General features: G+C 37.4%; 2 protein-coding genes across 2 annotated transcripts in view; one reads left to right on the top strand and one right to left on the bottom strand.

The window, feature by feature from the left end:
* Positions 1-24,584, bottom strand: part of KLRD1 (killer cell lectin like receptor D1) — a gene marked incomplete at its 5' end in the record, with an annotated part of 93,049 nt that overhangs the window by 17,241 nt on the left and 51,224 nt on the right. The gene's annotated exons all lie outside the window — the stretch shown is intronic.
* Positions 10,512-24,584, top strand: part of CLEC12A (C-type lectin domain family 12 member A) — a 235,537-nt gene continuing 221,464 nt past the window's right edge. Inside the window, exon 1 of the mRNA XM_082348884.1 lies at positions 10,512-10,626. The gene's annotated coding sequence lies outside the window, so the exon portion shown is untranslated. The remainder of the gene's footprint in view (positions 10,627-24,584) is intronic.

The following is a 24,584-nucleotide window of genomic DNA, read 5'->3' as shown; positions in this document are numbered from 1 at the left end:
GGTTTCAAATGTATTTATATAATATTTATTACGAGATAAAATATACATGGATACATTTCACTCTCTTCTAGAGGTAGAGAAATGAGCATGATTTATTATAAGAGCTTCCATTTTTAGTCAGATGAGATTTGAATTTTTTCTAGGAAAACAGTTAAATAAGGTGTTTCTTACAAATACAATAGCTTTGAATTTTTTTAAATTTCCCTTTCCTTACACTCTAGAGGGTGACAAAAAAGAGAAGGGGTGTGTGTGTGTGTGTTTATGTGTATGTGTGTATGCACACTCCAGTATACAAAGGAGCATAAGTCTAAAATAGGTATGGACACAGCAACATCCTTTGAGCCTACTAAGGTAATCTAGGTAGATATGAATTATTATCCTGTTTCTCTTCTTTTCTAGTCTCAAATTTCACACCCTGAGACTTTACCTTTAGTGCAATTCTATGAAATGTGAATTACCTTGGTCAAATCTTACGGTAAACCAAAAAAAAAAAAAAGCAGCACAGCACCAGAACTACCAGACACTTAGCAAATTGTAAGCAAAAGCATTGTCCCACAAGCAGGTGCTAGTTGAGGGTCTGGGGCAGGAAAAAGATGGTAGGGAGTTCAGAAAGCCCTGGCTGGAAACAATCAAACACATAAAATGAATCCCAGTCCCTGCAGCCCCATGACACAAAAATTCATAAACTTACTTTTGCTTATGCAACTCTGGGCACCTTGCGTTTTGAATAAAGTAAATGCATGACGTCACACTCAGCCATTCAATCTCATGCTCCAAAATTATTTCCTCTTATAATAAGGGAATAACCACATGACTCCCCGTTCTTTTTTTTTTTTTTTTTTTTGCCCATTCCATTATGGAGTATACATCACCATGAAAGTGCACTCATCATAGGAGAGGTCAGAACATAAATGTTTAAAGCAACACTTCCTTCCTAAATTACTAGCCATTCCATCTCAAGATATCTGAATTCAATGAAACTTTGTGGATAAGGCAACTGCGTAGGTCCTACTGTTTGTGTAGTCAGTCAGCACAGGTTTTGAATGTACTCAGAGAAAGAGCTTTCTTCTTAAAAGTATGGACTAATTTTTATTTTCATACTCCTAAGGTGGTTGTACATGTTATTTCAGAGATGCAAAAAAAGCTACATCATTTTAAAACAAACAATAGAAATGAGTTAAAATTATGATTCAAAGACGTTTAAGTGGTTGTTGAATAAACAGTGTATGAGACTGAAATTTTACTCTCTATTGAAGATAAGTATTAGAATTATGGTTGCCTATTTTATCTCTAATCTCCTAAAGTGCAAACCATGAACATAATAAGCCTATTTAAATGTCACATCACCAGGTAAGAACGTTGAATACATATATTTTAGTCATGATTATGACCATTTCATTTTCACAAAAATACAGGGGTCTATATTTTAATGTTTAATAATGATCTATTTTTATTCATTGTAAAATTTCCTAAGAGTTTTATACACTTTTTTCTGAAAACCTAAATTTTATGTTGTGTAATTAGCTAAAGCACCTATTTCAGTTTTATAATGAGTATTTTAGAGTACAAGTAGTAACCGAATAATTTGTTCTGATTCCATTCAATGTCTACCAATCAAATTAAGTGTTCAGCTTAATTGTGAAGTACTTCTCACTGTCTTCCAAAGAAAACAGTGTGATACCTGGCTTGAGAAAATATTGATTCATCTCTACCCTTTAACTGAAATACACGGGAATTCTGACAATCTGGGGATAGAGACCCCAGCTCTCTATCAAAAATTTTGCTTCATTAGAAAGGAGACAACATCTGAATCTGTTCCCAGCAACTCTGGACCAGAACTGTGTCCCAGAGAAGGGAGAGACAACGTCAGAACGAAATGAAGAAAGAACTCATAATAAGATAAAAATTTGAGCATGGCCGAGTAGGATAAATAGACTTGGAAATATGGAAGTGTGGTTACTATAAAGTAAGAAAGAGTAACAGAACTACCTCATATCAAAACCTAAATAAGACAGGAAAGAATTCAACAAGCGTATTTTCTCTTCTTACCCTTTTCTAAATAAAATATAACATTCATACTGAAAAGTAATAAAATCATAAAGTTTAATACTTATCAGAGGCAACACCCATGTGACTACCACCCCAGTCAAGAAATAGAACATTTCCAGGATGCTCAAGATTTTTCCTCATTTAACCTCGCAGTTCCTACCCTCTTTCTCCTTCCATATATGACCACCATCTTGACCTCTAACACTGTAGGTTAGTTTTGCCTGTTTTTGAAATGTGTACTAGAATAATATAATATAAACTCTTTTGTGTCTAGTTTATTTTGCTCAAGTCCTTGTGAGAGTTATCCAAGGATTCCTCTCCATCTTATTGACAGTAACTAAGCTAGATGCAAATTACTACTGTGACCCATGGATGACACATTGGTTGACTTAGGTCCGTGGGGACCCTACTTGGATTCTGAGGTGGGGTCAACTTTACTCAAAACAAAATGGCAAGCAATGATTATCTAATGGAAATTTTGAGACGCTGAACTTCTAGGATGAACTTTGGAAAGTAGTGACCCCTATCAATAATGTTTCATGTTTGTTTTTGGTTTTGTTTTGCTATTTTCTCAAGATCGGTCTTTCTGAATGAGTCTCCCACTGATCTGCGTGTACAAGTTCACTTGGAAGCACAGTGAAAAGATGAGAATGATCTTCTTGTGTACCTATTGTCATCAATTAGAGTACATATTTAGGGGTGTTGTGTTCAGAAATCTTCAAGTCCAAATTCAGCAAGAAAGGATGTTATAATAGAGGCACAATGGGTTCTGTGAGCTTTGATTTGAAAACACTTAGCACATCCACCATCTCTGAATTTACTGTTTCTGATGTGGAAAGAACCTCTTGTTAAAGAATATAACAGAATTTGCTTTAGTGAAAGAACTAGCAGTGTAGCTGAGACATAAGAAGGACAGGAAAATGAGGATAGTTAGTGCTAATACCAAGGGAATAAATATACTGTCTCCTGTTAACCTCTCTTTTTTTCACTTTTTATTTTGAAATGAATATAGATTGATAGAAAGTTGTAAAAATACACAGTACAGGGAGATCCCTTGTAACATCTTACATAACTAGAGCACAACATCAAATCCAAGATATCAACATTAGTACAATCTATAGTCCTTATTCAGATTTCACATGCATTTATTCACTTATGTGTGTGTATATATATATGTATATATATATGTATATAGTTTTATGTAATTTTATCACATGTGTAAATTCATGTAAACACCATCCCATCTGTTTTTGTAGTCTAGAAAATAATTACCACCAATTATTTTGTTACTCTGAAGTAAGGTTGTTAAAGGCAAGATAAATAACGGAAACTTTACCTTTGTTTACTAATTTTCATTTTAATGAACTGGTTCAGTAGGGGAGAATTTTAACATTTATTGAGCACACATAACATGCTTATTGTAGTGCTGAATGTGTATGTCTTTCCACCTTAGGATGACTATATATATATATTTAACGTCTTTATTGGAGTATAATTGCTTTACAAGGGTGTGTTAGTTCTGTTTTATAACAAAGTGAATCAGTTATACATATACAATATGTTCCCATATCTCTTCCCTCTTGCGTCTCCCTCCCTCCCACCCTCCCTATCCCACCCCTCGAGGTGGTCACAAAGCACCGAGCTGATCTCCCTGTGCTATGCGGCTGCTTCCCACTAGCTATCTATTTTACGTTTGGTACTGTATATATGTCCGTGCCACTCTCTCACTTTGTCACAGCTTACCCTTCCCCCTCCCCATATCCTCAAGTCCATTCTCTACGTCTGTGTCTTTTTTCCTGTCCTGCCCCTAGGGTCATCAGAACAATGTCTTTTTTAGATTCCATATATATGTGTTAGCATATGGTATTTGTTTTTCTCTTTCTGACTTAATTCACTCTGTATGACAGACTCTAGGTCCATCCACCTCACTACAAATAACTCAATTTCGTTTCTTTTTTTTTTTTTAAACATCTTTATTGAAGTATAATTGCTTTACAATGGTGTGTTAGTTTCTGCTTCACAACAAAGTGAATCAGTTATACATATACATATGTTCCCATATCTCTTCCCTCTTGCATCTCCCTCCCTCCCACCCTCCCTATCCCACCCCTCTAGGTGGTCACAAAGCACCAAGCTGATCTCCCTGTGCTATGCGGCTGCTTCCCACTAGCTATCTATTTTACATTTGGTAGTGTATATATGTCCATGACACTCTCTCACCCTGTCACATCTCACCCCTCCCCCTCCCCATATCCTCAAGTCCATTCTCTAGTAGGTCTGTGTCTTTATTCCCGTCTTGCCACTAGGTTCTTCATGGCCTTTTTTTTTTTCCCTTAGATTCCATATATATGTGTTAGCATACTGTATTTGTTTTTCTCTTTCTGACTTACTTCACTCTGTATGACAGACTCTAACTCCATCCACCTCATTACAAATACCTCCATTTCATTTCTTTTTATGGCTGAGTAATATTCCATTGTATATATGTGCCACATCTTCTTTATCCATTCATCCGATGATGGACACTTTGGTTGCTTCCATGTCCTGGCTATTGTAAATAGAGCTGCAATGAACATTGTGGTACATGACTCTTTTTGAACTATGGTTTTCTCAGGGTATATGCCCAGTAGTGGGATTGCTGGGTCGTATGGTAGTTCTATTTGTAGTTTTTTAAGGAACCTCCATACTGTTCTCCATAGTGGCTGTATCAATTTACATTCCCACCAACAGTGCAAGAGTGTTCCCTTTCCTCCACACCCTCTCCAGCATTTATTGTTTCTAGATTTTTTCATGATGGCCATTCTGACTGGTGTGAGATGATATCTCATTGTAGTTTTGATTTGCATTTCTCTAATGATTAATGATGTTGAGCATTCTTTCATGTGTCTGTTGGCCATCTGTATATCTTCTTTGGAGAAATGTCTATTTAGGTCTTCTGTCCATTTTTGGATTGGGTTGTTCGTTTTTTTGTTATTGAGCTGCATGAGCTGCTTGTAAATCTTGGAGATTAATCCTTTGTCAGTTGCTTCATTTGCAAATATTGTCTCCCATTCTGATGGTTGTCTTTTCGTCTTGTTTATGGTTTCCTTTGCTGTGCAAAAGCTTTTAAGTTTCATTAGGTCCCATTTGTTTATTAGTGTTTTTATTTCCATTTCTCTAGGAGCTGGGTCAAAAAGAACCTTGCTGTGATTTCTGTCATAGAGTGTTCTGCCTATGTTTTCCTCTAAGAGTTTGATAGTGTCTGGCCTTACACTTAGGTCTTTAATCCACTTTGAGTTTATTTTTGTGCATGGTGTCAGGGAGTGTTCTAATTTCATACTTTTACATGTATCTGTCCAATTTTCCCAGCACCCCTTATTGAAGAGGCTGTCTTTTCTCCACTGTATATGCTTGCCTCCTTTATCAAAGATAAGGTGACCATATATGCGTAGGTTTATCTCTGGGCTTTCTATCCTGTTCCATTGATCTATATTTCTCTTTTTGTGCCAGCACCAAACTGTCTTGATTACTGTGGCTTTGTAATATAGTCAGAAGTCAGGGAGCCTGATTCCCCCAGCTCCATTTTTCGTTCTCAAGATTGCTTTGGCTATTCGGGGTCTTTTGTGTCTCCATACAAATTGTGAAATTTTTTGTTCTAGTTCTGTGAAAAATGCCAGTGGTAGTTTGATAGGGATTGCATCGAATCTGTAGATTGCTTTGGGTAGTAGAGTCATTTTCACAATGTTGATTCTTCCAATCCAAGAACATGGTATATCTCTCCATCTATTTGTATCATCTTTAATTTCTTTCATCAGTGTCTTATAATTTTCTGCATACAGGTCTTTTGTCTCCTTAGGTAGGTTTATTCCTAGATATTTTATTCTTTTTGTTGCAATGGTAAACGGGAGTGTTTTCTTAATTTCACTTTCAGATTTTTCGTCATTAGTGTATAGAAATGCAAGAGATTTCTGTGCATTAATTTTGTATCCTGCTACTTTACCAAATTCATTGATTAGCTCTAGGAGTTTTCTGGTAGCATCTTTAGGATTCTCTATGTATAGTATCATGTCATCTGCAAACAGTGACAGCTTTACTTCTTCTTTTCCGATTTGGATTCCTTTTATTTCTTTTTCTTCTCTGATTGCTGTGGCTAACACTTCCAAAACTATGTTGAATTATAGTGGTGAGAGTGGGCAACCTTGTCTTGTTCCTGATCTTAGTGGAAATGGTTTCAGTTTTTCACCATTGAGGACAATGTTGGCTGTGGGTTTGTCATATATGGCCTTTATTATGTTGAGGAAAGTTCCCTCTATGCCTACTTTCTGCAGGGCTTTTATCATAAATGGGTGTTGAATTTTGTCGAAAGCTTTCTCTGCATCTATTGAAATGATCATATGGTTTTTCTCCTTCAATTTGTTAATATGGTGTATCACGTTGATTGATTTGCGTATATTGAAGAATCCTTGCATTCCTGGGATAAACCCCACTTGATCATGGTGTATGATCCTTTTAATGTGCTGTTGGATTCTGTTTGCTAGTATTTTGTTGAGGATTTTTGCATCTATGTTCACCAGTGATATTGGCCTGTAGTCTTTCTTTGTGACATCTTTGTCTGGTTTTGGTATCAGGGTGATGGTGGCCTCGTAGAATGAGTTGGGGAGTGTTCCTCCCTCTGCAATATTTTGGAAGAGTTTGAGAAGGATAGGTGTTAGCTCTTCTCTAAATGTTTGATAGAATTCACCTGTGAAGGCATCTGGTCCTGGGCTTTTGTTTGTTGGAAGGTTTTTAATCACAGTTTCAATTTCAGTGCTTGTGATTGGTCTGTTCATATTTTCTATTTCTTCCTGGTTCAGTCTCGGCAGGTTGTGCATTTCTAAGAATCTGTCCATTTCTTCCAGGTTGTCCATTTTATTGGCATAGAGTTGCTTGTAGTAATCTCTCATGACCGTTTGTATTTCTGCAGTGTCAGTGGTTACTTCTCCTTTTTCATTTCTAATTCTATTGATTTGAGTCTTCTCCCTTTTTCTCTTGATGAGTCTGGCTAATGGTTTATCAATTTTGTTTACCTGCTCAAAGAACCAGCTTTTAGTTTCATTGATTTTTGCTATTGTTTCCTTCATTTCTTTTTCATTTATTTCTGATCTGATCTTTATGATTTCTTTCCTTCTGCTAGCTTTGGGGTTTTTTTGTTCTTATTTCTCTAATTGCTTCAGGTGCAAGGTTAGGTTGATTATTCGAGATGTTTCCTGTTTCTTGAGGTAGGCTTGTATTGCTATAAACTTCCCTCTTAACACTGCTTTTGCTGCGTCCCATAGGTTTTGGGTCCTCGTGTCTCCATTGTCATTTGTTTCTAGGTATTTTTTGATTTCCCCTTTGATTTCTTCAGTGATCACTTCGTTATTAAGTAGTGTATTGTGTAGCCTCCATGTGTTTGTATTTTTTACAGATCTTTTCCTGTAATTGATATCTAGTCTCATAGCGTTGTGGTTGGAAAAGATACTTGATACGATTTCAATTTTCTTAAATTTACCAAGGCTTGATTTGTGACCCAAGATATGATCTATCCTGGAGAATGTTCCATGAGCACTTGAGAAAAATGTGTATTCTGTTGTTTTTGGGTGGAATGTCCTATAAATATCAATTAAGTCCATCTTGTTTAATGTATCATTTAAAGCTTGTGTTTCCTTATTTATTTTCATTTTGGATGATCTGTCCATTGGTGAAAGTGGGGTGTTAAAGTCCCCTACTATGATTGTGTTGCTGTCGATTTCCCCTTTTATGGCTGTTAGTATTTGCCTTATGTATTGAGGTGCTCCTATGTTGGGTGCATAAATATTTACAATTGTTATATCTTCTTCTTGGATTGATCTCTTGATCATTATGTAGTGTCCTTCTTTGTCTCTTGTAATAGTCTTTGTTTTAAAGTCTATTTTGTCTGATATGAGAATTGCTACTCCAGCTTTCTTTTGATTTCCATTTGCATGGAATATCTTTTTCCATCCCCTCACTTTCAGTCTGTATGTGTCTCTAGGTCTGAAGTGGGTCTCTTGTAGACAGCATATATATGGGTCTTGTTTTTGTATCCATTCAGCCAGTCTGTGTCTTTTGGTGGGAGCATTTAATCCATTTACATTTAAGGTAATTATCGATATGTATGTTCCTATTCCCATCTTCTTAAATGTTTTGGGTTTGTTATTGTAGGTGTTTTCCTTCTCTTGTGTTTCTTGCCTAGAGAAGTTCCTTTAGCATTTGTTGTAAAGCTGGTTTGGTGGTGCTGAACTCTCTCAGCTTTTGCTTGTCTGTAAAGGTTTTAATTTCTCCATCAAATCTGAATGAGATCCTTGCTGGGTAGATTAATCTTGGTTGTCGGTTTTTCTCCTTCATGACTTTAAGTATATCCTGCCACTCCCTTCTGGCTTGCAGAGTTTCTGCTGAAAGATCAGCTGTTAACCTTGTGGGGATTCCCTTATGTGTTATTTGTTGTTTTTCCCTTGCTGCTTTTAATATGTTTTCTTTATATTTAATTTTTGACAGTTTGATTAATATGTGTCTTGGCGTGTTTCTCCTTGGATTTATCCTGTATGGGATTCTCTGTGCTTCCAGGACTTGATTAAGTATTTCCTTTCCCATATTAGGGAAGTTTTCAACTATAATCTCTTCAAATATTTTCTCAGTCCCTTTCTTTTTCTCTTCTTCTTCTGGGACCCCTATAATTCGAATGTTGGTGCGTTTAATGTTGTCCCAGAGGTCTCTGAGACTGTCCTCAGTTCTTTTCATTCTTTTTTCTTTATCCTGCTCTGCAGTAGTTATTTCCACCATTTTATCTTCCAGGTCACTTATCCTTTCTTCTGCCTCAGTTATTCTGCTATTGATCCCATCTAGAGTATTTTTAATTTCATTTATTGTGTTTTTCATCGTTGCTTGGTTCCTCTTTAGTTCTTCTACATCCTTGTTAAATGTTTCTTGGATTTTGTCTATTCTATTTCCAAGATTTTGGATCATCCTTACTATCATTATTCTGAATTCTTTTTCAGGTAGACTACCTATTTCCTCTTCATTTGTTAGGTCTGGTGTGTTTTGACCCTGCTCCTTCATCTGCTGTGTGTTTTTCTGTCTTCTCATTTTGCTTATCTTACTGTGTTTGGGGTCTCCTTTTCACAGGCTGCAGGTTCGTAGTTCCAGTTGTTTTTGGTATCTGTCCCCAGTGGCTAAGGTTGGTTCAGGGGGTTGTGTAGGCTTCCTGGTGGAGGGAACTAGTGCCTGTGTTCTGGTGGATGAGGCTGGATCTTGTCTTTCTGGTGGGCACGTCCACGTCTGGTGGTGTATTTTGGGGTGTCTGTGGCCTTATTATGATTTTAGGCAGCCTCTCTGCTAATGGATGGGGCTGTGTTCCTGTCTTGCTAGTTGTTTGGCATAGGGTGTCCAGCACTGTGGCTTGCTGGTAGTTGAGTGAAGCTGGGTCTTGGTGTTGAGATGGAGATCTCTGAGAGATTTTCGCCGTTTGGTATTACGTGGAGCTGGGAGGTCTCTTGTGGACTAGTGTCCTGAAGTTGGCTCTCCCGCCTCAGAGGCACAGCCCTGATGCCTGGCTGGAGCACCAAGAGCATTTCATCCACATGGCTCAGAGTAAAAGGGAGAAAAAATAGAAAGAAAGAAAGAAAGAGGATATAATATAGTGAAGTAAAATAAAGCTATTATAAAGCAAAGCTATACAGACAAAATCTCACCCAGAAGCATACACATATACACTCACAAAAAAAGGAAAAGGGGAAAAATTAATATATCGTGCTCCCAAAGTCCACCTCCTGAATTTGGGATGATTCGTTGTCTATTCAGGTATTCAATAGATGCAGGTACATGAAGTTGTTTGTGGAGATTTAATCCGCTGCTCCTGAGGCTGCTGGGAGAGGTTTCCCTTTCTCTTCTTTGTTCGTACAGCTCCCGGGGTTCAGCTTTGGATTTGGCCCTAGCTCTGCGTGTAGGTCGCCTAAGGGCGTCTGTTCTTCGCTCAGACAGGATGGGGTTAAAGGAGCAGCTGCTGCGGGGGCTCTGGCTCACTCAGGCGGGGGGAGGGAGGGGTATGGAGGAGGCGGGGCGAGCCTGCGGCGTCAGAGGCGTCGTGACGTTGCACCAGCCCGAGGCGTGCCGTGCTTTCTCCCCGGGGAAGTTGTCCCCGGCTCACGGGAGGCTGGCAGTGGCGGGCTGCACGGGCTCCCGGGAGGGGCGGTGTGGAGAGTGACCTGTGCTCGCACACAGGCTTCTTGGTGGCGGCAGCAGCAGCCTTAGCGTCTCCTGCCCGCCTCTGGGGTCCACGCTGTTAGCCGCGGCTCGCGCCCATCTCTGGAGCTCCTTTAAGCGGTGCTCTGAATCCCCTCTCCTCGCGCACCAGGAAACAAAGAGGCAAGAAAAAGTCTCTTGCCTCTTCGGCAGCTGCAGACTTTTCCCGGACTCCCTCCCGGCTAGCTGTGGTGCACTAACCCCTTCAGGCTGTGTTCACGCCGCCAACCCCAGTCCTCTCCCTGGGATCCGACCGAAGCCCGAGCCTCAGCTCCCAGCCCCGCCCGCCCCGGCGGGGGAGCAGACAAGCCTCTCGGGCTGGTGAGTGCTGCTCCGCGCAGAGCCTCTGTGCAGGAACCTCTCTGCTTTGCCCTCCGCCCCCCTGTGGCTGCGCTCTCCTCCGTGGCTCTGAAGCTCCCCCCTCCGCCACCCGCCGTCTCCGCCCGCGAAGGGGCTTCCTAGTGTGTGGAAACCTTTCCTCCTTCACAGCTCCTTCCCACGGGTGCAGGTCCCGTCCCTATTCTTTTGTCTCTGTTGTTTCTTTTTTCTTTTGCCCTACCCAGGTACGTGGGGAGTTTCTTGCCTTTTGGGAGGTCTGATGTCTTCTGCCAGCGTTCAGTGGGTGTTCTGTAGGAGCAGTTCCACGTGTAGATGTATTTCTAATGTATCTGTGGGAAGGAAGGTGATCTCCACGTCTTACTCTTCCACCATCTTCTCCCTGCCCCTCGTTTCTTTTTATGGCTGAGTAATATTCCATTGTATATATGTGCCACATCTTCTTTATCCATTCATCTGTTGATGGACACTTAGGTTGCTTCCATGAGGATGACTATATTTAATCTTAGTGAAGTATTTTGTTTTTGTTTTTGTTTTGGCCATGCAGCATGCAGGATCTTAGTTCCCCAACCAGGGATCAGTCATGTGCTCCTGCAGTGGAAGCACAGAGCTTTAACCACTGGACCACCAGGGAAGTCCCTCTAGTGAAGTATTTTGATATTTCACTATTTTACTGATGCAGAAATTTATTAATACACCAGAAATTCTCTGTGCAATACCTTCTTTAATGTGAAGATCACACAAGTATACCTAGCAATAGGAAATCATTTAAATTTCTCCCATGCCTGAATAATCTTGTCCCAGATCCTGACGCCATTTAAAATTGAGTAGCTGGCCTCTTATTGGTCATTCATTTCCACTGATGAAAGTTTTCTAAGAATTAATTAGGATTGTTCTTCAACAGGTCTTGCTCTGGCCTTCTCTAAGAAGTAGAGATGATCACCTTGTAGCTCCAATCAAGTGAGAAATATTTGCCATTGGTGAGAATCTGATTTTCAGTTCTCGTTCAACATATTATCTTAATTTGACCTCTGACATGTTACCCAATATCTTTATAATTATATTATTGGTTTTAGATACTGCACTGTTGTTTTTACAAGTATGGTATCGCTTTACTGTTACGATTTTAACTGACAGTTACAAATTCAATCATAGATATTGACCAGAGACATTACACAAGAAAGTGTCCCTTTTTTGCATGAAGTTAAAAGTGCCAAGAGTACTGTTTCCCATCAAAAGAAATAAAAGGATAAACAAGCAATAAAACCACAGCGGCAATCAGTTCTGCATCTGGTTTAGGAATAGCTTACTCAGACTCAAGTGAAAGAAATAAAACAATGTGAAATTTTTGGACATATCTAGATCTTTCTTAGCACTCGACTCTGCTTAATAGCTATTTTATAAAGTGAGATGTTTACAGAGAAAAAGAAGCATTCAAATAATAATGATCTAACAGGTAACATATATTTTGGATAAAACATTGGCATTCTGTGATTGTTAAGGGTTGGGAGAGGTTTATAAAACCAGAGTGAAGAGAACGTACAATTTGTTTCAAAATTTCTTAATGTCGGCCCTTAACATACAGCTCTTCTAACTGATAAGCCCCATCACCTGAGAATTAAGCAAAGTGTAAAAACTTCACGGAAGAGCTGCAAAGAGCTTGCTCCTTGGCGGCAGCTGCGGCTTGTCTTCCCCCACGTAGCTGGAAACAGTGTCTCTGTGGCGAGCTGTTGGAGAGTCTTTGGGTTATCACTCAAATAACACCCCAAAGGTGACAAATGGGTCGCTTTTTGAAATCTAAAGCACAAGCATTTTTTTTACTAAGTGCCATTAAAATGGCACTGAGCTTCTTTTTTGGCCTTTAGGCAAAAATATCTACATTGAAAAGTTCTATAGTCAGAATCTGTTAATGAAAAAGGCATCGAGAAAAAGACAGGGGAAGTAAAAGGATTCTCTAAGAATAGTAAGAATCAGTACCCGAACAGGAGATTATTCAACTCGGTAAAAACCTGTCAGTTTCAAGAACGTAACTTTTAACTTTTGCGCTAAGCGCTCATCCAGTGATGAGTGTCAATTTACACATTTCCAAGCTCCACTAGCCTGAAATGAATCTGAGAAAAAAGATTCACATAAAGGATTATTGTTAAAATTTTATAATTCATTCTTTAATTCTTTAGTCGAGACGTGGTCTATAATTTATTATATATATTATATTTAATAATTATCTGTAAAATAATTTTGGGGTTTATGCCAGTTTTGTGCTAGATATTTTGCATGATTTACCTTTATAATCTTCATTTACCCTATGTTATTAATAGCATTATTTCTTAAATTTCATAGTTGAAGACACAGTTTTATCAAAGAAATATGCTCCAAGTCAACTAGATAGCAATGGCTGAACTGAGTCTTACTAAGTTTTGTCAACCTGTAATAGATAAAAATGTGGAGAGTCACTTAGCATAATTGTAGGAGAATATATGTGATTTTGCTTCAACTATCCTGGTAATTTTGAATCTTTATTTGGTTTTAGATACATAAATAGCCACCGAAGCATTGGATATTATTACATAGTAATTACATATATTTGCATATTTATATACTATACATACTACATGCATAATTGACTATGAACTATCTGATTGTTCTTATGGAGGTAAAACCCAGATTTAGACAAATAATTAAACCAAGTTCTTACCATAATTTTGTACAACTTAAGGTCGTTTTTAAAGTCTTAGCAAGCTTTCAGTTATATGCTTTGTTTCCTAATTTCCCTGATTTCATGCCTTCTGTCTCCTAAGAAGCATAATTTAATTTTTAAAAATATCTGTCTGTATACACTAATATCTATTAGTGAATTTTATGATACTTTCATATATAAAATAATTCACTTGAAGAGGATACTGGCACCAAGCTGGGTGGTCCTTGTTAGAATTTATTTGGATTTGTTTGAAGTTAGATTTCATGGTGGAAATCTTACCTTGCTCCCTCCTTCTTCTATTTGTGTGTGCATGTATGTTTATATGTGAGCATGTTTGTGGGTGTGTATGTGGTAAGAGAGGTGAGAAATCTTTGACCAAAAAGATTAAGTGCAAAGATGAAAGTAAACATTATAATTTGGCTGTAACACTTAAAGGATATTTGCTATTCACTACATGTGAATATTATGTTTACAGTGTTCCAACAGGCACTAGGGGTAGAATGATATGAATATATATTACATCTTATTTTAAGATCTATGTCTACTGAAAAGGTTAGAAAATTATAGCACATTTTATCAACAACATCAGAGAGGTGCATATAAGAATTTAGGTACTATAAGTCTGCTACATGACATAAAGTAGAAAATATAACATGTCTTGGTTGAGAAAAACTTTCTTTGTTATACTAAGGAATTTGATTGTATCCTGTTCCCTTAGGTTAGTGGAGAATTTTTACATCATATATATATGAAGTTTTGTAATTTACTTGTTTAATATGATTTTTTCCTGGTTATAGACTCCTTCAAGGGTTGAAAACTAGAAAAATAAAAGGAACAGAAATGGCCTGTATTCTGTTTACAGGCATACCTCCTATAATTTCACTTTGCTTTATTGCACTTCGCAGATACTGTGGGGTTTTTTTGTTTTTTGTGTTTTTTTTTTTTTTTTTACAAATTTAAGGTTTGTAACCAGCTTCAACATTACCTTAAATCAAACCCTAGTCCAGAGTAAGGCCCTAACTCTCTCCAATTCTACGAAGGCTGAGAGAGGGAGGAAGCTGCAGAAGAAAATTTGAAGCTAGTGGAGATTAATTTATGAGGCTTAAGGAAAGAAGCTGTCTCTATAACATACAAGTGCCAAGTGAAGCAGCAAGTGCTGATGTAGAAGCTGAGGCAAGTTATCCAGAAGATCTAACTAAGATAATTATAAGGTGGCTACACTCAACAACAGATTTTCAATGTAGATGAAACAGCCTTATATTGGAAAAAGATGCCATCTAGGACTTTCATAACTGGAGAGAAGTCAGTGCCTAGCTTCAGAACTTCAAAGAACAGGCTGACTCTAGTTAGGGGCTAATGCAGCTGGTGACTTGAAGTTGAAGCCAGTGCTCATTTATCATTCTGAAAATTCTAGGGCCCTTCAGAATTATGCTAAATCTGCTCTGCCTGTGCTCTATAAATGGAACAACAAAGCTACAGGCTTTGTGACAGCACATCTGTTTACAACATGGTTTACTGAATATTTTAAGCCCACTGTTGAGACAACTGCTCAGAAAAAAAGATTCCTTTCAAAATATTCTTTATCACTGACAATTCACCTGAGTCACCCAAGAGCTCTGAAGAAGATGCACAATGAGATTAATGTTGTTTTCATGCTGCCTGAAAACATAACACAACACAACATCCATTCTGCAGCCCAGGGTTCAAGGAGTAATTTTGACTTTCAAGTCTTATTGTTTAAGAAATATATTTCACGAGGCCTTGGCTACCATAGACTGTGACTCCTCTGATGGAACTGAGCAAAGTAAATTAAAAACCTTCTGGAAAGGATTCACCATTCTAAATGGCATTAAGAACATTCATGACTCATGAGAAGAAATGAAAATATCAACATTAATAGGAGCTTGGAAGAAAATGCTTCCCACCCTCGTGGATGACTTGGAGGGGTTCAAGACTTCAGTGGAGGAAGTAATGGCAGATGTGGTGGAAACAGCAAGAGACCTAGAATTAGAAGTGGAGCCTGAAGATGTGACTGAATTGCTGCCATCTCCTGTTAAAACTTGAATGGATGAGGAGTTGCTTCATATGGAGGAGCAAAGACAGTGGTTTCTTGAGATGAAATCTACTCCTGGTGAAGGCGTGGTGAAGATTGTTGAGGTGACAACAAAGGATTTAGAATATTATAAAAACTTAGTTTATAAACCAGCTGCAGGTTTTGAGAAGATTGACTCCAATTTTGAAAGAAGTTCTACTGTGGGTAAAGTGCTATCAAATAGCAATGCATGCTGCAGAGAAATTGTTTGTAAAAGGAAGAATCAATTGATGCGGCAAAATTCGCTGCTGTCTTATTTTAAGAAACTGCCACGGCGACCCCAACCTTCAGCAACCACGACTCTGATCAGTCAGCAGCTGTCAACATCGAGGCAAGACCCTCCAGCAGCTGAAAGATTATGACTCGCTGGAAACTCAGATGATGGTTAGCAATTTTTAGCAATAAAGTATTTTTTAATTAAGGTATATACATTGTTGCTTTAGACATAATGCTATTGCACACTCAATAGACTACAGTATAGTGTCAACATAACTTTCATATGCACTGGAAAACCAAAAAATTCATGTGAATCACTTTATTTTGATATTTGCTTTATTGGGGTGGGCAGGACCTGCAATATCTCTGAGGTATGCCTCTACTTTCTCCCAGGTCCTTTAAATGTAGTTAATTCTCTTTCTGTTCCCAGTAATTAACACGAGAAGAAAGTGAATGTTGGGTGTTGCTATTCCACTATGGAAAACTATGAGAAATTGATGAAAATGTGGAGGCATCCAAGAAAAGTATCACATCCTTGCTCTTTACTTGGTCCTGCCTTTAAAATAATGTGCTAAATGTTTTGAAACTACCATTACTTAATCTGAGTGATTTTTACACTTCCTCTTCAGCACTCTAGAGAGAACAGAATCATATTTTCTCTTGTATAAGAATCATAAGATTTTTATCGATACAAAGTAGGAACAGCTTTCATGAAAATGTGAAGCTGATATCTGAATGGGTTAAAAATCAACGTTGTAAAAATAAATTGCTATTTTAAAGATATTCTATTATTAAATGATTAAGCGTTTACCCGACTATTACATTAACAAGCATCAACATTTGCTTTGAAAATCTTTCAAGCCAAAAGTGGTTTCTTGATTTAAGAAATGATTGCTGAATGCCTACTAAGTGCCAAACACAAAAAGAAAACAAAAATCTTTGCAAGGTGGTATTTTAATTCTATCACAGGGGTCTAACAATAAGACCACTCATGTGTAGAAGAGTTTGTCAGATGGAGAAATATAAAACAAAGAAGGAGGATTTGAAAAGCTGTACAAGTATGAAGTATGATAAAATTTTGATTCAGACAGTGAAGCAAAGCCACACTGTGAGACAACTCAACAGACTTGAAAAAAGTGAATAAGCAAGTCGTACAGCTTGGCATCCACAGTTGAGGTGCTAACATTCATCTGGCTCCTTTACTAAAATAGACCTCAGAGTGTTACTAGGAAATGTATAATCCAAGCCTGGAAGTGCTTCCTTATTCTAAATCTAACTCTCCTGGAAAGAATGGCTAAACTTTAGTCAAGAGTCCTGAAGTATTTTGTTTTCCTTAGAGAATGTTAAGTTAATTTTTAGTTTGTTTCCAAAGCAGATGAATCTACTTTTAATCAGAAATATCCAACATCTGTACTCCAACTTTTTTTTTTTAAAGGAACTCCCTTATTTATTTATTTATTTGTTTATTTTTGGCTGTGTTGGGTCTTCGTTTCTGTGCGAGGGCTTTCTCTAGTTGCGGCAAGCGGGGGCCACTCTTCATCGCGGTGCGTGGGCCTCTCACTATCGCGGCCTCTCTTGTTGCGGAGCACAGGCTCCAGACGCGCAGGCTCAGTAATTGTGGCTCACGGGCTTAGTTGCTCAGCGGCATGTGGGATCTTCCCGGGCCAGGGCTCGAACCCGTGTCCCCTGCATTGGCAGGCAGATTCTCAACCACTGCGCCACCAGGGAAGCCCTGTACTCCAACTTTTTGACAGAAAATATAATCAACAACTTGCTGATGCTTTACTAGTAACAAAATGCAGTTACAAAAAAAAAATAATAAGAAAAAGAAATGATTGTGGAGGGGAATGTGGGCTACAATTGATATGTTTCTAAAATTTTGCCAATTTCTACTTTACATTAAGCTTAACAGACAGACAAATATCCTTACAAGGCACAAAAATTAGTAGCCAGAGGATGGCAAGGTTTTACTCCGGAATACTGCCTACAAGAGTAATAAAGGACTGATTAGGTCAGCCTAACCGAACCTGAAATACAAAGAAGGGAAAAGTTACTCACGTGTTAACCCCTACCTGCTTCCAGGGTTGGATATATTCACATACTTCCAGCAGAGATCTGTCATGCCCCTCTGGAAATGCCAGACTATTTGTCCTTTGCCCTGATTGTAGAGCTCAGCAAGCACCTAGGATTCACTATTCTAGCACCAAAGAAAATTCCAGGAAATATAGGAGAGTGGCTGCACATGAATAAGAAGTGGGCCAGGGTCCCATAATTTCAGAGCTGGAATACAGTGCAAACATAGACAAGCGTGAGCAAAAGTATGGTAAGAGTGGCCCTATGGGTGGGTATGAACACTAGATGCCATCTTGGAAATACAAAAATGTTTCCAAATTAATGTCTATACAATTGTGTACAGCAGTCAGCCATCTCAGTGAGCTGTGCTTGGGAAATCTGCAGTGAGATGCAAGCAATGTCTTTAGTGGCTGCCACTATTAAACTTATCTACATGCTGGCAGTGACAACAACGCAGTTAGTTCAGGTTACAACGACCAGCGTAAGTGGAGTTACAGTGGCTCCTTTCTTATTAAACACATAGGAGTCTTCAGTCAGGCACCAAGTAAAGTTCTGAAATAAACTTTTAGGGTCCCCTTGCTCTCTTTCCTTCCTGGAGGCATAACATGGTTTGAGAGGGACTAATCTGTCTCCTTGTGGACATGGTATTTGTTGGCTCTTCTGTTTCAATAGTTGAGATTTTAAGCAAATTTACTGTGTTGGATTTCTATATTTCAATAGATCCTCCACTCCATGATTCTGTAGTCCCAAGATATAATTTCCATGATTACTCTATCATTGACCATCCCATTCCACTGAATGCTAATCATTGTTCCCCCAAAATAAGATGCTTCCCACTTCCAAAGTGGATGCAAAAAATACTTGTTCCACTTCCAAAAGAGTAGTTTCTGTCTCATGTTGGGCACTAATGGTCCAGTGATGAAATAAGACAAACACCACAAATGGCACATGATACAACTCAAAGAAACTCAGGGATAGTAAGATGCATTGTGGTGCCCCAGACTCTGGTTATACGATACAGAGACTTTGCTAGGCTCAACGGAAGCCACTGTAGCTAGTGCTACAGGAAAGGGATCCTGGTTTCATGTAGATTCATGGGAAAAATGCTAACGTGGAATCAGAGGACAAGACCTCCAAACACAGTTAAATAACTAATCAGTATGTGATCCAAAAAAGGTCAAATTTCCAGGTTTTAGTTGCAGCAGTTCTAGAGTGAAAGGATTAGATTTAAGTCAGTGATTTTCATAATTTTATCTTTTAGAGCAGAACTTTTATATAAATAAAATTTTAAGTAGAGATGTAAACAAATGAAATGCACAGACTCCAGAAGTATTATTACTGAGGCTAGGGGTACTTTCCCATTTAACTTCCTCCACACTTGCCTTTGAAGATCTAAGGTTGATTTTTTAAAAAAAATAGAAAAAGTTTATTTATGTGATGAAACATCCATTCTAACATTCAAAATTTATGATTTTCAATACTCACAATTTAGTAGATATGTTTGAGCTATCTTCTCATTTCCAGATTTTTTTTTTTCCTGAACCAAACCAATCTCGTGAAAAAGTCCGTTTTGGTTGAATTAAATCCTACAGAGAATCAGAATTCATAACACTATGGATAGGTTTGGAGTATGTTTTACTATCTTTGCATCTCCTGCACCTAACATTGAAGGGCAACAGCAGATGTTCAACTTCAGTTTTCACACTTATTGACACATGACTAAGTTGATAACTGATTGATGTATGTGGCAGGTTGTTACAATATGACCTTCCCCCAAAGAATATCATCTTCTTGTATTCATGCCCTTGTGTTGTCCCCTTCCACTTTGAATCTGAACTGACCTGTTACTTGCTTTAACCAATAGAATGTGGTAGATAGGATGTTTCTCAAGTTCCCTAACCAAGTTAAGAGGCCTTGAGGCGCTTTCTGTCTTGTGAAGAACTAAGCCACCATGTAAAGCAGTCTGGACATGCTAGAGAGGTCACATGGTAAGAGGGGCCATGGAAGATGAATGACCATGAAGGGAAAAAACTCTTTGAGAATAAAGACCAAGGAGAGACAAGCCTCAGGCTTGCAGCCATCCCAGCTGGGGGGCCAGACATATGACTGGTGACATCACGGATACGTCTGTCCAAATAGCAGCCCCATGGATGACCCAGCCAACATCATATGGAACAGACATAAGAGCTATCTTGGCTGAGCCCTGCCCAACCAACCCACGGAAACATGAGAAATAATAAAATCATTATTGCAGTAAGCCATTAAATTTTGAGACTATATGAGATAAGCATGTGTGTTAAAAGGCTCTGGTCAAAGCAAAAAGCACTTATCTACTTCAAGTCTTTACACTGTCTTGCTCCACTGTTTTCTCTAAGAGTTGAATATTGTTTCATTGCTTCATATACATCATTTTTACTCGTGTTATCTAAAGCATTTTGAGAAATCTAACAAATTTTATCTAGTGAGGAAAGTTTAGTTTTATTTCAACTTTAATTATAGAGAAGTCATTATTTGGAATCACTAACAGATCTAATCCACTAATCACATATTTTCTTTAACTTATTTTCTTATCTAAATGTTTTCTTGATTGTTAATCTCCATCTTTCTTAGTCCTGCCTTTATGATTTCCCTTATGCTGTGTGATATTTCATCCTAATATGACCACTGCTGCATGCATATTTTCATTTTTTTGTTTGCAATTTTATTTCATTCTATTTTCCTTTATTTTATTTTTTACAGATATAAATATTAGATATTTTAAAAATACAATCTAATAAATTTACTCTGAATTCTAATAGTAACTTCACACTTGTTTTAAATTATATTAAAACATTAACAATAATGAAAAAGCATATATTAAGATTGCAGTTATGTTTAAAATATTAGCAACTTTCCAACAATAAAATTTGACATCTAATTTTTTGAAATGGGAAAAATGCAAGGTGTATTTCTGTTATTTTATTTTATTTTTAATTGTAATTTTTAGATTGTAATCCTCTCCCTCCATTGTTTTCAAATTTTTCTGAAATTAAAAAGTAATTGAAAGGCACAAGATAATGAATCAGGACGGCTTGTATGGTCAATATGTATATGTTTTTTATACAAGGAAAGAAATATCTTTTATGGTAACATGTTAGTTCTGACTGGACCAACTATAGTTTGAGATAAATGATTTTCCTTCCCATTTGACCTGTTGTGTCAGTTATAATTAGTGACTCCAAGCTATCGCTGTTTTCATTTTTCTCCTTAAATACATTAAATGTGCATTAATATTTGATGTTACTGACATTTCCTCTAAATGGATTTTAACTTCTTTAAAACAAATGTTTATTTATAAAACCATTATGTTCATTATAGAGGTATAGATATTGCTTAAAAATATTAAAAAACTGAAACAAACTAGAACCAAAGCCATTCTGATAATCTCCTGAAATAACCCCTCAAATGGAGAATCATACTATGTTTATTGTTGAGAATAGCTAGAGTTTGACAATATCCTATCAGTTTTCCATAACTTACAGAGTTGTAAAATAACTTGAAGACAGTGAAAGGCACATACATATTTTTAAAATAAATATGTTATGTTAACAAATGTGTTTATTTTTGTCACTTTAAGATGTCAAATGGATATGTATGACAGTGGAAAGTTGAGTGATGTGTGCTCGTGTGTTCCTCTGGTCTTATAAAATGCTTTGTATAATAGACATTTTCTAATTATCTACCTAGTAGTTTTCTCTGGGTAATAGAAATTAGTTACTCTGGCTAAAAGTTATAATTAATATGCATGGTTAAAACTCTATGAGAAACAGTGATGGGGAAATGTAACAGTGATGGAGAAAGTTTTTAATTTTCCAAAGATGAAGAACAGGTTTTTCCTAAACTAGCGATGTTCAAGCATATTAAGTCTCTGAACCTCAGTACACTCATAAATTATCTCCTGTGGTGGTTACTTAAAGGAGTATTTCTTTTGTTTTTTTTTAAACATCTTTATTGGAGTATAATTGCTTTACAATGGTGTGTTAGTTTCTGCTTTATAACAAAGTGAATCAGTTATACATATACGTATGTTCCCATATCTCTTCCCTCTTGCATCTCCCTTCCTCCAGTCACTTCTGATATCAAAAGTTCATTGCCAATTTCTGTCTAAGGCATCACTACTAATGGTGATAAAAATTCACAGATGCTGGAAATCACACACTTCTGTAGAAAAGATATTTCCCACTAGTGCAGAAAATACCAATATGGACTCTATTTGCTAAAAGAACTATTGGAATGAACATTTCTGAGATTTTGTGTGCTTATTGTACCATGTAACAGGAAGGGGAAAATGCTCTATTATTTGCATAATATTTTTTGCAAACTTTCCGTGAGACGTATGTGTTGAGCCTAATTTTCTCAGTAATTTGCATTCATGCATGTATGTATTGATGTAACAAACTCCAACAAGTACTTACTATGAGCCATGCCTCCTCTAAGTATTTTATAAATAATAATGTTTAATAACTGTACTGATCTCAGACATACCCTTCCACTCCCCCAGTGGCTCTTTCATCTAATTTCAAAACTGCAGCCTATACTGCGTATACATCTTGGTCTCTCCCAGGTTTTTAATCATCTAAAAAAACCATTGAAGTTCATTATATGAATAAAACTGAGCATAAACAGTTATGGCAGTCCCAGGACCTAACAAACACACAAAATGACAAAATATGTTCAAATTAAGAAATTGCTATAACCTCCTCTGTGTGACAAATTGAATTTCTATTAATCTAGTTCCAAGAGTGCAGAAAAGGTGGATAAGGGAGGAAAATTCATGTGCATATTATTGAACTCTGGCTCTAAAATAGTGTCTGTCTTGTCTTTATCTCTGTCAGGACTGCCAGAAAAAGTAGCATGAGAACAAAGGTTTTACCTGTCTTGTTTACTTCTGTATCTACAGCTCTTAGAACAATGCCTTGTCTGATTTGTAAAATAATTACCTGTTTCATGAATGAATGTCTGAGTATATAAATGGAATCAGGCAATAAGTAGATTTATAAAAAATTGAATGTCTCTTAACAACTAACTGAGGTCAGAATCAACACACCTGCCTCAGTAGCATGAAAATTGTGGCATCAGTGGGATAATCTAATGAGAACAAGGAACACAGAGAATCTAGAAAAATAGCAGCACAGAGCTAAATGAGATGACAATACAAACATACACTGTTTCACATTCAAAACCAATTTCTAATTGATCTTCATCAGATGATTCTCCTCTGCCCTTCTTCAACCTGCTAAATACGAGACGTCAAAAGTCAGTGGCTTCAAGCGTCTGATTCTGTTTCTTGTTAGATTTGTAAACTTGAGTAGGTTACAGAACCCCTTTAATATTCATTTCCATCATCTGAAAAGGTAAAACGCAATTAAATAATTTATTAGAAATGACGTGTCGATTCTGACATGGCCCTGCCCCCTTGGTCAGACCTCAATCATCAGCTCAATGTGCTCTATGTGTATAGAGGTGTACTGTACAGTACAGAATATTTCCAACCGCAGATTTGCTGATTCTCGAAATAACACAGCACCTACACTAGCCTCGATATGACCATACAATCTTTGGGTTGAGGTGAGTGGATTTTGGGCAGAGGAGATAGCATGTCTGTTAAAAAAACAAAACAAAGACAAGAAGCTACTACAATAAAATAGTGGGAATTGAAGCAGTTCACCTGGTCAAGGAACAGAAGATAAAGCTCAAGGAGGAGAAGGAACCAAAAGTGAGGTTTACAAGCCTGGATGTGGTGATGATTATCACTTTAACTGCATCATTATCGTTCAAACAAACATGACCAGAGGAAATGGCCCTAAATTCAGAATCATAACAGCATCTACCCACTATGAGAGGAGGAGGGAAGAGGAAAGAGCCAAACACAAAGAAAAATAACACAAGGGTCATAAAGCATCGATTAGACTGTAAATACAAGAGTTGTATTTTACATGATGTCTTTTTTTTTAACCTGAATTTTCTTCTGATAGAGTGGTTAGAGATGGATATTTTGTAGGTGGAAATAATGAATAAGTGAGAGCACAAATGACAACCCCTAAGCTGCGATGGGGAAAGGTGTTAAATAATACCATACAAACATTATTGGGGGTCCTGCTTATATACAACCTTGCAAAAGGAACTGTTTCTCCCTAAGTTCCTCCCTGAACCAGTGCCATGACAGAACAGTGATTGGAACAGAAAGTCTTCAAGACAGCCAATTCACATGAGAGGAAAAGAAAGCAGGAATGTGGCAAAAATAGTTCCAGAAAAAAAGGTGAATCAAACAGTCATGATTTTACTGAGTGTTTTAAAAGAAGCAAGCTATTCTTAGCAATCAGTAGCAAGACTGTACTGTACTTAAATGTCAGTTTTAGCAGGAACACGATCTAAAGTAAAAACTTATTTTACAAATAATAGAAGGTGTTTTTAAAAATAAGGCAATGCTATTCTAATGCAGGTGAACATGAGACATTGCTAGTATGGTTAAGCAGGTGACACCAATGGAGCCAAGAGAGAGAGGGAGAGGGAGAGGAGAGAGGAATCGAGAAATCAAGAAATCAAGCAGAATACATCAGAGACTGTTCTTTTATAAAGTGTTTTCTCACCATTTCTTTAAAGAGTTAGAATGGAAAATTAAATGGTGTGTAAGATACAAATATAGTCCTTAATTTTGTATCCAAAATCCTTGGGGAAAATGTATTTTACGAGTCACAATTTTGTACTTTAAAATATAGTATGTGCATATACATATGTAAATTAACAGTACCAATGGAATTTGGTGGTTCACCCTATAACCAAGCACATCAATATTTCCTCAGCAAAATGCATAAAACAAAAACC

This window comes from Balaenoptera borealis (genome assembly GCF_965194805.1).
Source record: "Balaenoptera borealis genome assembly, chromosome: 13".
In the NCBI taxonomy this organism is placed as follows: domain Eukaryota; kingdom Metazoa; phylum Chordata; class Mammalia; order Artiodactyla; family Balaenopteridae; genus Balaenoptera; species Balaenoptera borealis.
Note: the sequence above shows the minus strand (reverse complement) of the source record. Positions and strands in the feature narration are given on the sequence as shown.